This window comes from Manis pentadactyla, chromosome 10 (genome assembly GCF_030020395.1).
Source record: "Manis pentadactyla isolate mManPen7 chromosome 10, mManPen7.hap1, whole genome shotgun sequence".
NCBI classification, from domain to species: Eukaryota; Metazoa; Chordata; class Mammalia; order Pholidota; family Manidae; genus Manis; species Manis pentadactyla.
Genome location: NC_080028.1, coordinates 26,320,776 through 26,335,423, shown reverse-complemented (window position 1 = coordinate 26,335,423; position 14,648 = coordinate 26,320,776). Strand labels below are relative to the sequence as shown.

General features: G+C 39.6%; 1 protein-coding gene across 2 annotated transcripts in view; it reads right to left on the bottom strand.

Annotated features, from left to right (window-relative positions):
* EEA1 (early endosome antigen 1) overlaps positions 1-14,648 on the bottom strand; it is a 141,006-nt gene that overhangs the window by 114,671 nt on the left and 11,687 nt on the right. The gene's annotated exons all lie outside the window — the stretch shown is intronic.

Sequence of the window (14,648 nt, the reverse complement as noted above, 5' to 3'; positions counted from 1 at the left end):
GAGCTGAAACCCATTGGCAAGACAGCACTATATAAAGACAGGAATGTTTAAACATCTTCCAAGTATTACTTAGCAAATAAAGTTCAAATAAAACATCACTCTGTAAAAACTTTTATATTAGCATACTTATATAAAACTTAACCACACTCTGATATTAAAAATTGAGATGAGGAAAGAATGTGGGTTTTATTAAATTTCATCTATTGCTATGGCCTATGCCACACTTAAAACAGGTATCTATGTAACTAAATTATTAATGTTATTGCATTAAGTGTCAATCAGTCATAGTGCATGTATTCACCATAAGTCATCCTAAAGTAAGCTACCCTACCACAGTACATGATGAGAACATAGCCAAAGACAGGTTATACAACCCCATGTCTATCACCGATTGATCAGCTATGATCACCTGGACCAACCAGCAGACATCCACACACTAGCTAGGAGTCAATAAAATGGTCCAGTGGCAAGGGAAAAAAAAAGGCTAAGAATGAACTACTGCTGAGTCCTATGTTTAAGCCTTTGAATTACAATTTATAAAAAGAAATGATTTATTAGCCATACAAACTGACACTAAACAAATATACAGTGCAGTCATGAGGTAAAGTAAGAGTAAATGAGAGACCAGAGCAAATCAAAGTTATAACCCAGGCAAAGTTTCAAAATAACATAGACACTGAGTATGCAGAAGCTATGAAGAAAAAATTGAGAATACAGGGTAAGAAAACTAGCTGATAGCAGTGTGGATAAAACGAGAGTTCCTGAGGCCAGGATTCTCACCTGGCCCTAGCTGACTAGCTCACTGCACATCTGTGGGCAATTCATGGCTGTTGACTCTATATAAAGAGCCCCACCCAGTGCTCTAGGCGCAACACGGGTGCAGGGCTGCAAGGCTGCAGGAGAGGAGAGCAGAGCAGAGGATGGAATGGTGGCAGTGCCAAGGACAGAAGCCCAGAGGGCAGCTGTGCCAGATGACTGTGCAGAGAGGCCCATAGGACAGCTGTGTGGGTGACTGTGCAGAGAGGCCCAGAGGACAGCTGTGCAGACAGAGGGGCCCAGAGGCAGAGACCAGCTTGCCGCATGCAGACTTGCTCACAGTGAACAGGATTTTAGTGACTGACCTGCCACCTGGAAATAAAGTTGAGTATAACCCTTTCACCCCAAGAACACTTTGCTGCCAATTTCTTTGGTCACATTGAATACACAGTGAACTTGCCTGGGGCTGAAACCCATCAGCAAGACAGCAGGAACAAACCTATATAGATACGGAGGGATTAAAGATGGCGGCGTGAGACAGGAGACAGAGGCTTCCTCCTAAAACCGCATATAATACGAAAATATAATTAATACAACTAATCCTGAAAAAGCAACAGGAAAGAGGACTGCGCCAGACTACATACACATGGAGAAAAGAGCAGATCTCACGGAACAGAGTAACGAACCAAAGCTGTGGCCTGGTGGGACCCAAGCCCTTTCTCCACCCCAGCTTACCTGCAGGAGGAAGAGAAATGGAGTAGGGAGGGAGTGGAGGCCTGGGACTGCTGAATACCTAACTCTGGAGATCTGCTCTGGGAGAACAAACCTACATTTAATGGTGCTTGCATGGTACTCTCATGATTAGGGGATTGGAAAGCTAAGACAGGCAGAATTCCTGGAGAGACTGAGATTCCAGCCACTTGTGGAAAGCAAGGATCCATATCCGGCTGCTCTGGGACAAAAGAAAAGCAGACAGTCTGGGAGACTTCCTAACAAGGAAGCCCTAAGCAAGAGGGCTGCTAAAGGGGCAAGGATGGCACAGAACTTACTGCTCAGGAGAAAGGACAGATAGACAAAATTGTCCAGGTGCACTCCACCCAAGAGCTGGGAGCTCTCATGACCTTCAGGTGCTCCAGCTCCCTGGCTGACTACACAGCTTCAAGGACCCTCTGTGATACACAGCCTACTGCACCTTTCTCCCGGTCAGCCCCACCTGGATCGCAAGCTGGCAAACTCTACCCTGGGATTAGGCGAGCCAGAGGGAAGATCTGTCTACAGCAACTACAAACGCAAAGCATAGAGGCTTATACCTGTGTGGTCGGCCCACTGGTTCAGGCAGTGGAGACAGGCATAGCAGCCGGGAAGCAGGAAACAGCTTTCCTCCCCCCAGGCACCAATACCACTCCCCTGCAACCCCCAACATTGCTTCAGGGGCTGAGCAGCTCCCGAGAATAGAGCTTCCGGACACTAGAGGGCGCCATATACAAACATGAAACGCCAAAGGAAAACAGTTCAAAGTAAAATTAATACAACTCCTGAGAAAGATGTAATTGACATCGACCTCATGAATCTTCCTGAAAGGGAGTTCAAAATAAAAATCATTAACATGCTCATGGAGGTACAGAAAGATATTCAAGAACTCGGGAAGGAATTCCGGTCACAGATCCAATCATTGAAGAACACAATGGAGGGTACTAAAAGCAGATTAGATATGGTGGAGGAGAAGATACGTGAAATAGAAACTAGAGAAGAGGAATACAAAGAAGCTGAAGCACAGACAGAAAAAAGAATTGCTAAGAATGAAAGAATATTAAGAGAAATGTGCAACCAATTCAAATGGAACAATATTTGCATTACAGGGATATCAGAAGAAGAAGAGAGAGAAAAAGGGATAGAAAGTGTCTTTGAGGAGGTAATTGTTGAAAAGTTCCCCAATCTGGGTAAGGAAATAGTCTCTCAGACCATGGAGATTCACAGATCTCCGAATACAAGGGACCCAAAGAAGACAACACCAAGACATATAGTAGTTAAAATGGCAAGGATCAAGGATAAGGACAGACTATTAAAAGTAGCCAGAGAGAGAAAGAAGATCACATACCAAGGGAAGCCCATCAGGCTATCATCAGACTTCTCATCTGAAACCTTACAGGCCAGAAGGGAGTGGCATGATGTATTTAATGCAATGAAGCAGAAGGGTCTGGAACCAAGATTACTTTATCTGGCAAGATTATCATTTAAATTTGAAGGAGGGATTAAACAATTTCCAGATAAGCAAAAGCTGAGATAATTACCTCCCATAAACCATCTCTACAGTGTATTTTGGAGGGACTGCTACAGATGGAAGTGTTCCTAAGGTTTAATAGCTGTCACCAGAGGTAATACAACCACAGCAAAGAAAGTAGAACAACTAATTATGAAGTATATGCAAAATTAAATTAACTATCCCCAAAGTCAATCAAAGGATAGACAAAGAGTACAGAATATGATACCTAACATATAAAGAATGGAGGAGGAAGAAAAAGGAGAAAAAAAAAAAAGAAACTTTACATTGTATTTGTAACAGCATATGAAGTGAGTTAAGTTAGACTCTTAGATAGTAAAGGAAGTTAACTGTGAACTTTGGTAACCATAAATCTATAGCCTGCAATGGCAATAAGTACATACCTATCGATAATTACCCTAAATGTAAATAGACTGAATGCACCAATCAAAAGACATAGAGTCACAGAATGGATAAAAAAACAAGACCCATCTATATGCTGCCTACAAGAGACTCACTTTAAACCCAAAGACATACACAGACTAAAAGTGATGGGATGGAAAAACATATTTCATGCAACTGATAGGAAGAAAAAAGCAGGAGCTGCAGTACTGTATCAGATAAAATAGACTTCAAAACAAGGGAAGTCACAAGAGACAAAGAAGGACATTACATAATGATAAAAGGGTCAATCCAACAAGAAGATATAACCATTATAAATATCTATGTGCCCAACACAGGAGCACCTACATATGTGAAACAAATACTAACAGAATTAAAAGGGGAAATAGAATGCAATGCATTCATTCTAGGAGACTTCAACACTCCACTAACTCTGAAGGACAGATCAACCACACAGAAAATAAGTAAGGACACAGAGGTACTGAACAACACATTAGAACAGATGGACCTAACAGACATCTACAGAACTCTATACCCAAAAGCAGCAGAATACACATTCTTCTTAAGTGCACATGGAACATTTTCAAGAATAGATCATATACTAGGCCATAAAAAGAGCCTCGATAAATTCAAAAAGATTGAAATTGTACCAACCAGTTTCTCAGACCACAAAGGTATGAAACTAAAAATAAATTATGCAAAGAAAATGAAAAATCCCACAAACACATGGAGGCTTCACAACATGCTCCTAAATAACCAATGGATCAATGACCAAATAAAAACAGAGATCAAGCAATATATGAAGACAAATTACAACAATAATTCAACACCACAAAATATGTGGGATGCAGCCAAGGCCTTGCTAAGAGCAAAGTATATTGCAATACAGGCCTACCTCAGGAAAGAACAATCCCATATGAGCAGTTTAAACTCACAATTAACGAAACTAGAAAAAGAAGAACAAATGAGGCCCAAAGTCAGTAGAAGGAAGGACATAATAAAGATTAGAGCAGAAATAATAAAATCAAGAAGAATAAAACAATAGAAAGAATCAATGAAAGCAAGAGCTGGTTCTTCAAGGCAATAAACAAAATAGATAAACCCCTAGCCAGACTTATCAAGAAAAAAAGAGGGTCTACTCACATAAACAGAATCAGAAATGAGAAAGGAAAAATCACTACAGACACTACAGAAATACAAAAAGTTATTAGAGAATACTATAAAAAATTATATGCTAACAAACTGGATAACCTAGAAGAAATGGACAACTTTCTAGAAAAATACACCCTTCCAAGGCTGACCAAGGAAGAAACAGAAAATCTGAACAGACCAACTACCAGCAACAAAATTGAACAGTAACCAAAAAACTACCTAAGAACAAAACTCCTGAACCAAATGGCTTCACCACTGAATTTTATCAAACATTTAGTGAAGACCTGATACCCATTCTCCTTAAAGTTTTCCAAAGAGTAGAAGAAGAAGAAATACTTTCAAACTCATTCTATGAGGTCACCATCACTCTAATACCAAAACCAGGCAAAGACACCACAAAAATATAAAATTACAGACCAATATCCCTGATGAACATAGAGGCAAAAATACTCAACAAAATACTAGCAAACCAAATTTTAAAAAACATCAAAATGATCATCCATCATGATCAAGTAGGATTTATTCCAGGGATGCAAGAATGGTACAACATTCGAAAATCCATCAACATCATCCACCACATAAACAAAAAGAAGACAAAAACCACATGATCATCTCCATAGATGCTGAGAAAGCAATTGACAAAATTCAACATCCATTCATGATAAAAACTCTCAACAAAATGGGTATAGAGGGCAAGTACCTCAACATAATAAAGGCCATATATGACAAACCCACAGCCAACATTATACTTAACAGCGAGAAGCTGACAGCTTTTCCTTTAAGATCGGGAACAAGACAAGGATGCCCACTTTCCCCACTTCTGTTCATCATAGCACTGGAGGTCCTAGCCATGGCAATCAGACAACACAAAAAAATAAAAGGCATCCAAATTGGCAAGGAGGAAGTTAAACTGTCCCTATTTGCAGATGACATGATATTGTACATAAAAAACCCTAAAGAATCCACTCCAAAACTACTAGATCTAATATCTGAATTCAGCAGAGTTGCAGGATACAAAAATAACACACAGAAATCTGTGGCATTCCTATACACTAACAATGAACTAGCGGAAAGAGAAATCAGGAAAACAATTCCATTCACCACTGCATCAAAAAGAATAAAATACCTAGGAATAAACCTAACCAAGGAAGTGAAGGACCTATACTCTGAAAACTACAAGACACTCATGAGAGAAATAAGGAAGATACCAATAAATGGAAACACATCCTGTGCTCATGGATAGGAAGAATTAATACTGTCAAAATGGCCATCCTGCCTATAGCAATCTACAGATTCAATGCGATTCCTATCAAAATACCAACAGCATTCTTCAACAAACTAGAGAAAATCATTCTAAAATTCATATGGAACCACAAAAGACCCCAAGTAGTCAAAGCAATCCTGAGAAGGAAGAATAAAGCTGGGGGTATTATGCTCCCCAATTTCAAGCTCTATTACAAAGCCACAGTAATCAAGGCAATTTGGTACTGGCACAAGAACAGACCCATAGACCAATGGAACAGACTAGAGAGCCCTGATATAAACCCAACCATATATGGTCAATTAATATATGATAAAGGAGCCATGGACATACAATGGGAAAATGACAGCCTCTTCAATAGCTGGTGTTGGCAAAACTGGACAGCTACATGCAAGAGAATGAAACTGGATTATTAACTCCACACACAAAAGTAAACTCAAAATGGATCAAAGACCTAAATGTAAGTCATGAAACCATAAAACTCTTAGAAGACAACATAGGCAAAAATCTCCTGAATATAAGCATAATCAACTTCTTCCTGAACGCATCTCCTCGAGCAAGGGAAACAAAAGCAAAATCAACTCATAGGACTACACCAAACTAAAAAGTTTCTGTACAGCAAAGGACACCATCAACAGAACAAAAAGGCATCCTACAGTATGGGAGAATATATTTGTAAATGACATATCCGACAAGGGGTTAGTATCCAATATATAAAGAACTCACACATCTCAACACCCAAAAAGCAAATAACCCGATTAAAAAATGGGCAGAGGATATGAAGAGACAGTTCTCCAAAGAAGAAATTCAGATGCCCAACAGACACATGAAAAGATGCTCATCATCACTAATCATCAGGGAAATGCAAATTAAAACCACAATGAGATATCACCTCACACCAGTAAGGATGGCCAGCATTGAAAAGACTAAGAACAACAAATGCTGGGGAGGATGTGGAGAAAGGGGAACCCTCCTACGCTGCTGGTGGCAATGTAAGCTAGTTCAACCATTGTGGAAAGCAATATGGAGGTTCCTCAAAAAACTCAAAATAGAAATACCATTTGACCCAGGAATCCCACTCCTTGGAATTTACCCAAGAATACAACTTCTCAGATTCAAAAAGACATATGCACCCCTACGTTTATTGCAGCACTTTTTCCAATAACCAAGATATGGAAGCAACCTAAGTGTCCATCAGTGGATGAATGGATAAAGAAGATGTGGTACATATACACAATGAAATACTATTCAGCCATAAGGAAGAAACAAATCCTACCATTTGCAACAACAGGAATGGAGCTGGAGGATATTATGCTCAGTGAAATAAGACAGGCGGAGAAAGACAAATGCCAAATGATTTCCCTCATTTTTGGAGTATAACAATGAAGCAAAACTGAAGGAACAAAATAGCAGCAGACTCAAGAGACTCCAAGAAGGGACTAGTGGTTACCAAAGGGGAGGTGTGTGGGAGAGTGGGTGGGGAGGGAGGGAGAAGGGGATTGAGGGGTATTGTGTTTAGTACACATGGTGTGGGGGATCACGGGGAAAACAGTGTAGCACAGAGAAGACAAACGGTGAATCTGTGGCATCTTACTACACTGATGGACAGTGACTGCACTGGGGTATGGGTGGGGACTTGATGATATGGGTAAATGTAGTAACCACATTGTTTTTTCATGTGAAACCTTCACAAAAGTGTGTATCAGTAATACCTTAATAAAAATTGATGATAGATAGATAGATAGATAGATAGATAGATAGATAGATAGATAGATTAGATAATGATAGATAGATAGATAGATAGATAGATAGACAGACAGACAGACAGACAGACAGACAGACAGACAGACAGACAGACAGATAGATAGATAGATAGATAGATAGATAGATAGATAGATAGATAGATAGATAGATAGATAGATAGATAGATACAAGGGACACAAGTACGTGAGGAGTCACTGAACACTGGAATGAATAGGCCTGTCATGGAATTCCTGAGTAGCACTGCCTTGGATCCTTCAAAGTCTCCCAGTGAAAATGTCTCAGAGGCTCAGCCCCATACTAGTTTCTGGTTTTGTTTTTCCATGAAATTCCACCTTTCTTATTACCAAGTGTATCCTTTTAACCACAACAATCCTACTTTTGAGCTAACCTGATGAAGCCTTTATTCCTGGAACCAGATGAACCTAATGAGAACTAGTATCACTCTAGATGATCTATAAAATAAGTGTCTCATAGTAACGCAACTCCAAAAGGAAGAGTCCTAATTAATGTAAGATCCCACTCCATTCCCAACCCTGGTTGACTAAACTAGCGATGGACACTTGGCCCAAAGGTAGCAACTTTACTGGCCAGCTACAGATCTATGCATGACCCTAGATTCTTCTCCTGGGATCTAGGAATTGAGACACTAGTCATGCAAAAAACTAAGGTGAAAAGGAAGTAGAATCATATGGTCGCATAGCCATTTGGGGTCTTGAGCATACTGAGTAAGCAGCAATGAGGAGGATGGACACAGAGACAAGCTGCCTGGGTCTATGAGAGAGTGTGAGACAGAAAGAAGAGCTGTCCCTGTCACTGACACCATTCTAGGTCCTACTCTCTAGAGACCCAACTGTACCATCAATTACTTGTTCTTGGATCACTTTGAAACCTTAACAATAAATCTGCCTTTCAATTTAAACTGACTTGAGGAAGTTTACAATCCTTTAAAGTAAAAGACATTTATTAGAACATTGACCAGGATGGCAAATTTCATTCATGTATTTAATACTAGTTTGTTTCCTCTGCTCCGTATTTCTTGGAAGAGTAGTCTGTGCTCCCTTTTTCTATTTCTTTAGCTCCCACCAATCATGTCTAACCTTTATTTCACACTCATCTTCCTCACCAAACTTGTTCCTCCTCCTTTTCTATTCTTTACCTTAGTCCATTCCACCATCCTCTCAGCTGCCCAAACTACTCATAGGTCAGTAAGTCCTATCAATTCTCTCTCTTACCTTTCTTGAGTCAGTCTATTCTTTTCTAACCCTAAAGCCAATTCCTGAATTTAAGCTTGGACCAAGAACTAGAGATTCAGAATTCTAAATCATTGGAAGGACTTGGAAATCTTTCTTATTTTTTTATTTTTTTAAGGATTCTGAATGATTTTAACATGCAACAATTTTAAGAACTAAAAAGTCATTATTTGCTAGTTGGTCTCTCCCTTAATGGAGCCTCTCTACACAGCCACCAAGTAGTCAACATGTATTACTAAAAAACCACCAAGACTCAAACACTAAGTTAGGTCCCACTCATTAACAAAAAAACAAAATCCATACCCTAAGGAATCTCAGTCCAATAGGGAAGAAGTAAACAAATTATAAAAACAATGTAATACATTTTCTAGAGGTATGTAGTGTAGCAGCTACTACATCCTAAGTGTTTACTGAATGCTAGATATTGTGGTGAGTGCTTCATGAACATCATTTCATTAAATCCTTCCACAACACTGTAAAGTACATATTATCCTCAATTAACAGACAAAGCAACTGGGTCTCAGCTTGAAATTTTACACAAGGTTTCACCCTTATGAGTGGGGGAGCCCAGAGCTTAAACAAAGGTCTAATTCCAAAAGTCCATTCTCTTAATTAGTTTAGGGTTCTTTGGGAGAAGAAAAAAAAGCAGGCAAGTAACTCCTAATGTCACCTGAACTGAGCAACATAGACAAGTGATAGGACTCTGAGCAGCATAAAGAGCGTCCACAGAGGGTTTGAAAAAATGAGAGAGAACAGGGTAAGTTGTAGGAAACACAATTAGAGAAGATGGGAAGTTCAGTGCATAAACAGAGGTATGTGAAGATGAGCATTAGATGGTACAAAGGTGCCAGAGCATTATGGGCTTTGGGTGCAAAGGTAAAATCTCCTATGGACACTGAATAGTCACCAACAGATTTTAGACAGAAAAGTAATTCACCTGATTTACTTTTTATAAAGATTACCAGGGAAAAATATTTTTGGAAGGTATAACTCCAGGGAGAGAAAATCCCAGGGCAAAATACCTCTAAAACCAAAATCAAAGGTAGAAACAGAGTTTAAAACCCGTTTATTACTTACAAACTGCAGTACCGGGGCCGTCTCTCTCCTGCTCCAGCAGAAGCAAGCAAAGCCTACCTGCAACCTCTCAGGTTCAGATAAGCCCTCGGTTGCCTAGGTAATTACCCACTGATACAAAGATGAATTACTCTCTCCACCCCTTAGAAACGCCTGTTGATACAGAGATGCACTAAAGCTAGGCGAGAGATTCTGGAAATACTGCAATTTTACCCATAGAGAGTTTTCCTTAAAATAACTTTAATCATTTAAAACTTTCCATGGCTCCTTATTGTCCATAGTATAAAGTCCAAAACCCTTTCCAGTTTCAATCCTCATCCACATACAGAAATATTAACAATTCCCCTTTTCTGTGTTAAGCCATTTCATGTTCTTGTATTTCCCTGCTCCCCATCTCTAAAAATGCCTTCTCTCCCATACTCCTTCTTGCCTGAGTCACTTTCCACATCTGCAAGGCCTTCAACAATCTCCATTCCGTCTACACCCCCCAACCCTTCCTACCACAAAATTGCTTTTCTTTTGTGTTCACAAACTCTTCCTCTGTGTATCTATTAATACTTATCACAATGTTTTGTAATTATCTAAGTATCTGTCTCCCTGCTAAGGTTCCTCAAGAGTATTTTATCCCCAAACCCAGTACAATATATCCCCAAACCCAGCACAGAATAAATGTTCAACAGTATGATGAATGAATGTGTACACACACAAAAAAATAGGGATTAGTAAGAGATAAAAAAGGGAGTGATAAGTTGTTCCTTGAAGAAATCTGGAATACATAATAATTACAAAACACGAAAATTAGCAGCAGCTAACATTTATAGAGAGCTTACTATGTGCCAGCTACTGTTGTACGGCCTTTACATGTATTAATTCATTTAGTCTTCACAACAAACCTATGAAAAGGGTACTACTATTATGACCATTTCTATGAAAGTCGAGTAACTTGCCCAAAGATACTCAGCTAGTACGGGTACAGATACCATCCCAGGCAGTCTAACTCCATAGTTCAGGTTCTTAGCCACTAATTATACTGTTGCTTTAGCTCTAGAAAAAAAAACAGGACAAAAACAGAAAAATTAGTTCAGGCCTGGTTCCTTTATATCTTAATCTCTTCTTTATTCTTAACACACTTAAAATAAATCCACAAAGAGAAAATAATTCCACTTTCTAAAATTTGCTTCAATAAATAAGTAACAATTTCATCAAACTTAAATGTGTAACTAATCTGGGAAGCCTTCTCTAACACCTTCGTTTAGATCAGGGCCCTCTAACTTTATGCTTTTGGTGTTCCTAAGGCTCATCCAAGAATGTGACCATATAATTAGATGATTCTTTGAACAGTTCCTCTGCCCTCCCCTGAACACTAAGCTCCACAGGGGCTCATTTCTGTTTTACTCATCAAAGTAAATGATGAGTCCACAGCACATAGCAGGCCTACAATGGATGTTTGGGGAATAGATATGTCAAAAGGTCTTCTCTATTCATCACGTTTTTTCTTCTCACATTGTCATCATCTTAATGCAATTCATTACTACTTGGTGTCTAAAATATTAAAATCACTCCCATCTAATCTCTGCCTATACTCTTCTATGGTTTTAATGTCATATGCAACACTAATTAATCTTCCTAAAACATGCCTTTTGATATTCATTCCACAAATACTATTAACTCTTACTTTATGTTTCAAGGAAAGCAAAATATGCCACCCCAAAATATGCCACTTTGGCATATTGGTTATTTTTTAAAGGCACTTTAGAACAATCAATGCACTCCGACCCTCCTTTTTCTTCCTGAAAGCAGGAGATAAAACTCCTATGTGAAAGACACCCTTACTGTACAGGAGAAAAGACATTCTCATCACCAGAGACAGAGAATTTCAGGCTGAGAAATCTGTACAAACAAACCTTGTTAAATTAACCCTCATCTTATTAGTTACTTCTTCACTATCACTGTCTCTTCAGCCCAAACTCCTCTCTCTTGTCAATTCTTCACAACATATTGTTTCTTTGTCTAAAAAGTGTAAACACTTTCTGTGCTGGTCACTTCTTCAGGACTTCCTTCTCTTGGGAAGGCTCCCATGTACATGAACAATTTAATCAAATTTTTATGGTTTTCCCGTTTATCTTTGGTCAGTTTAATTATTTGCACCCAGAGACCCAAAGAGGTACAGGAAAATTTTTCCTCCTGAACATAACAAATATATTTCACTGCATAATAAAATCTTACTAATTTCCTAATGCCTACAGAATAAAGTTCAGTTACCTTTGTTTGCAGAAAGAAACAAGAAGGAAAGCCACCCCAGACCTTTGACTCTAAACCACTCCCCACTAAAAGGAATAGGGCTCCTCAGAGAAATGGCTAATTTCAGATCTGGAAGAGGATAGGTAAAGCCTGAGCTTGGATACCTCGTTATGCCAGAAAGAAAGGAGGAGCTCAAAAAAATGATAAGAGCATATCAAAAGGACATAGGAGCCACCCTGAAGGGACTCCCAAATCTGAGAAATTAGAGCACCAAAATAATTAAGTACAGTGATGAGTCGTAAACTAGTAAGAATTGCAACTGAGTCCATACCAATAGGAAGCATGGGAGGAAGGAAAGAGGGAGCTCAAAGAGAAGGAAAGAGGGAAGGAAGGAGAGAGGGAGGGGGAGAAGGAGGGAGGGGAGGAAAAGCCAAAGACCAACTGCTAAACATGGAGGGTGTGCTGGAGTGGGAAAATCCTCATTTCACAGTTATTATGGTGTAGACTAAATCAGGCAAGGATCAACAATGGATGATAAATCTAGGAAAAATTTGTTATAAGGAACAGGATATTTGCATGGTCTTATAAGTATTTGCCTATTAATTGCTAAGGAGGAAAAACTATTATTATACAGTTAAAATATTGAGCTATACCTTGACCTTTGACAAGGTTATCAAAATGAACATCACCTATGAATAACAAAAAGATATGGGCCTGCAGATGTGATTACTTGAGGACACAACATCCTCTAGGCAACACTGTAACCAAGAATGCATAATCTCAATCTAAACGCAAGAAAATGTCAGACAAAATACATGAGGCATATTGTAGGGAAATATAAGCAGGAGGAGATTTATATTCTCCAAAAATTTCATAAATTACAAAGAAATTCTGTGGATATCTTCCAGATTAAAAGAGGCAAAGGCAACATGAAAATTAAATACAATATGTAATCCTAACAGGATTATATACTGGTGAGAGGGAAATGCCACAAAGGATATTATCAGATCAACTGACAGAATTGGAATTATGCATAGTAAATTATATCAATGTAAATTTATGAAGTTGATAACTGTGGTTACCTAAGAGAATATCCCACTTCTTCACTGAAGTATTCAGAGGTGAAAGACCATAACTGATACTCAAATAATTCAGGGGGGGAAAATTACATACATAAAGAGAGAGAGAGAGAGAAGACAGGAAGAGAAGAGAGAAGAAAATGAGCAAATGATAAAGCAAATAGAATAAAATGTTAACAATAGGTAAATCTGGATAAAGAGTATGCAGCTGTTCCTTATTATTTTATTTTCATGTTTTGTAAGTTTGAAATTACTTCAAAATAAAAAGTTTAAAATGATATACTAAATGTATTATATACATAATAATATAACATATAAGGTATATACATATATATACTAAAAACATATGTACATCACATGGGGGCGGAGCCAACATGGCGGCGTGAGTAGGACAGTGGGAATCTCCTCCCAAAAACATATATACTTTTGAAAATACAACAAACACAACTAGCCCTAAAAGAGAGACCAGAAGACGCAGGACAGTGGCCAGACTGCAGCTACACCAGCGAGAACCCAGCGACTGGTGAAAGGGGTAAGATACAAGCCCTGGCCCGGCGGGACCCGAGCGCCCATCCCCCCAGCTCCCGGCGGGAGAACAATAGGCAGAGCGGGAGGGAGACGGAGCCCAGGACTGCCGAACACCCAGCCCCAGCCATCCGGGCCAGAGCGCAGACACAGTACGTGCCCAGGGGGCCCTGGATACTGGGGGAACAGGGAGTAAGACCTCTGAGCGGGTGCCGAAGCTGATGCCCCTGTGACAAAGAAAAGCGGGGGCTTTTTGAAAGTCTTAAAGGGACAGGGACTTAACAGCTTGACGGAAACAACCCAGGTCACAGTACAGCAGCTGGAAATTACAGGGAAAACCGGGTGCACTAACCCCCTGGGCAACAGCTCTGAGACCCCTCACGGAGGCAAACAGTCAAGCAGCCCCCCCATCCATTACCCCACCGGGTGCTGCGAAAGCAGAGAAGCAGCCTGAGACAAATTCCACCCACAGAAAGGGAAATTTCTCCCTTCCGGCCAGGCAAGACACAAAGACCCAGTCTACACGCAATTACCCAACACAAGCCACTAGGGGTCGCAGTTGTCCCAGTAAAGAAAGGCCAGTAGCAAGTGAAAATTTTGGCCCTCCCAGCTGACAGTCAATAGCACCTGTCAACATGAAAAGGCAAAAAAATATGATCCAGACAAGACTAACCCAGACAGCTTCGGCATCTGCTACATCTTCCCCTGAGAAGGAATCTGGGGAGATAGATTTAGCCAGTCTTCCTGAAAAAGAATTCAAAATAAAAGTCATAACCATGCTGATGGACTTGCAGAGAAATATGCAAGAACTAAGGAAGGAGAATTCAGAAATAAAACAAGCTCTGGAAGGACTTCAAAACAGAATGGACGAGATGCAAGAGACC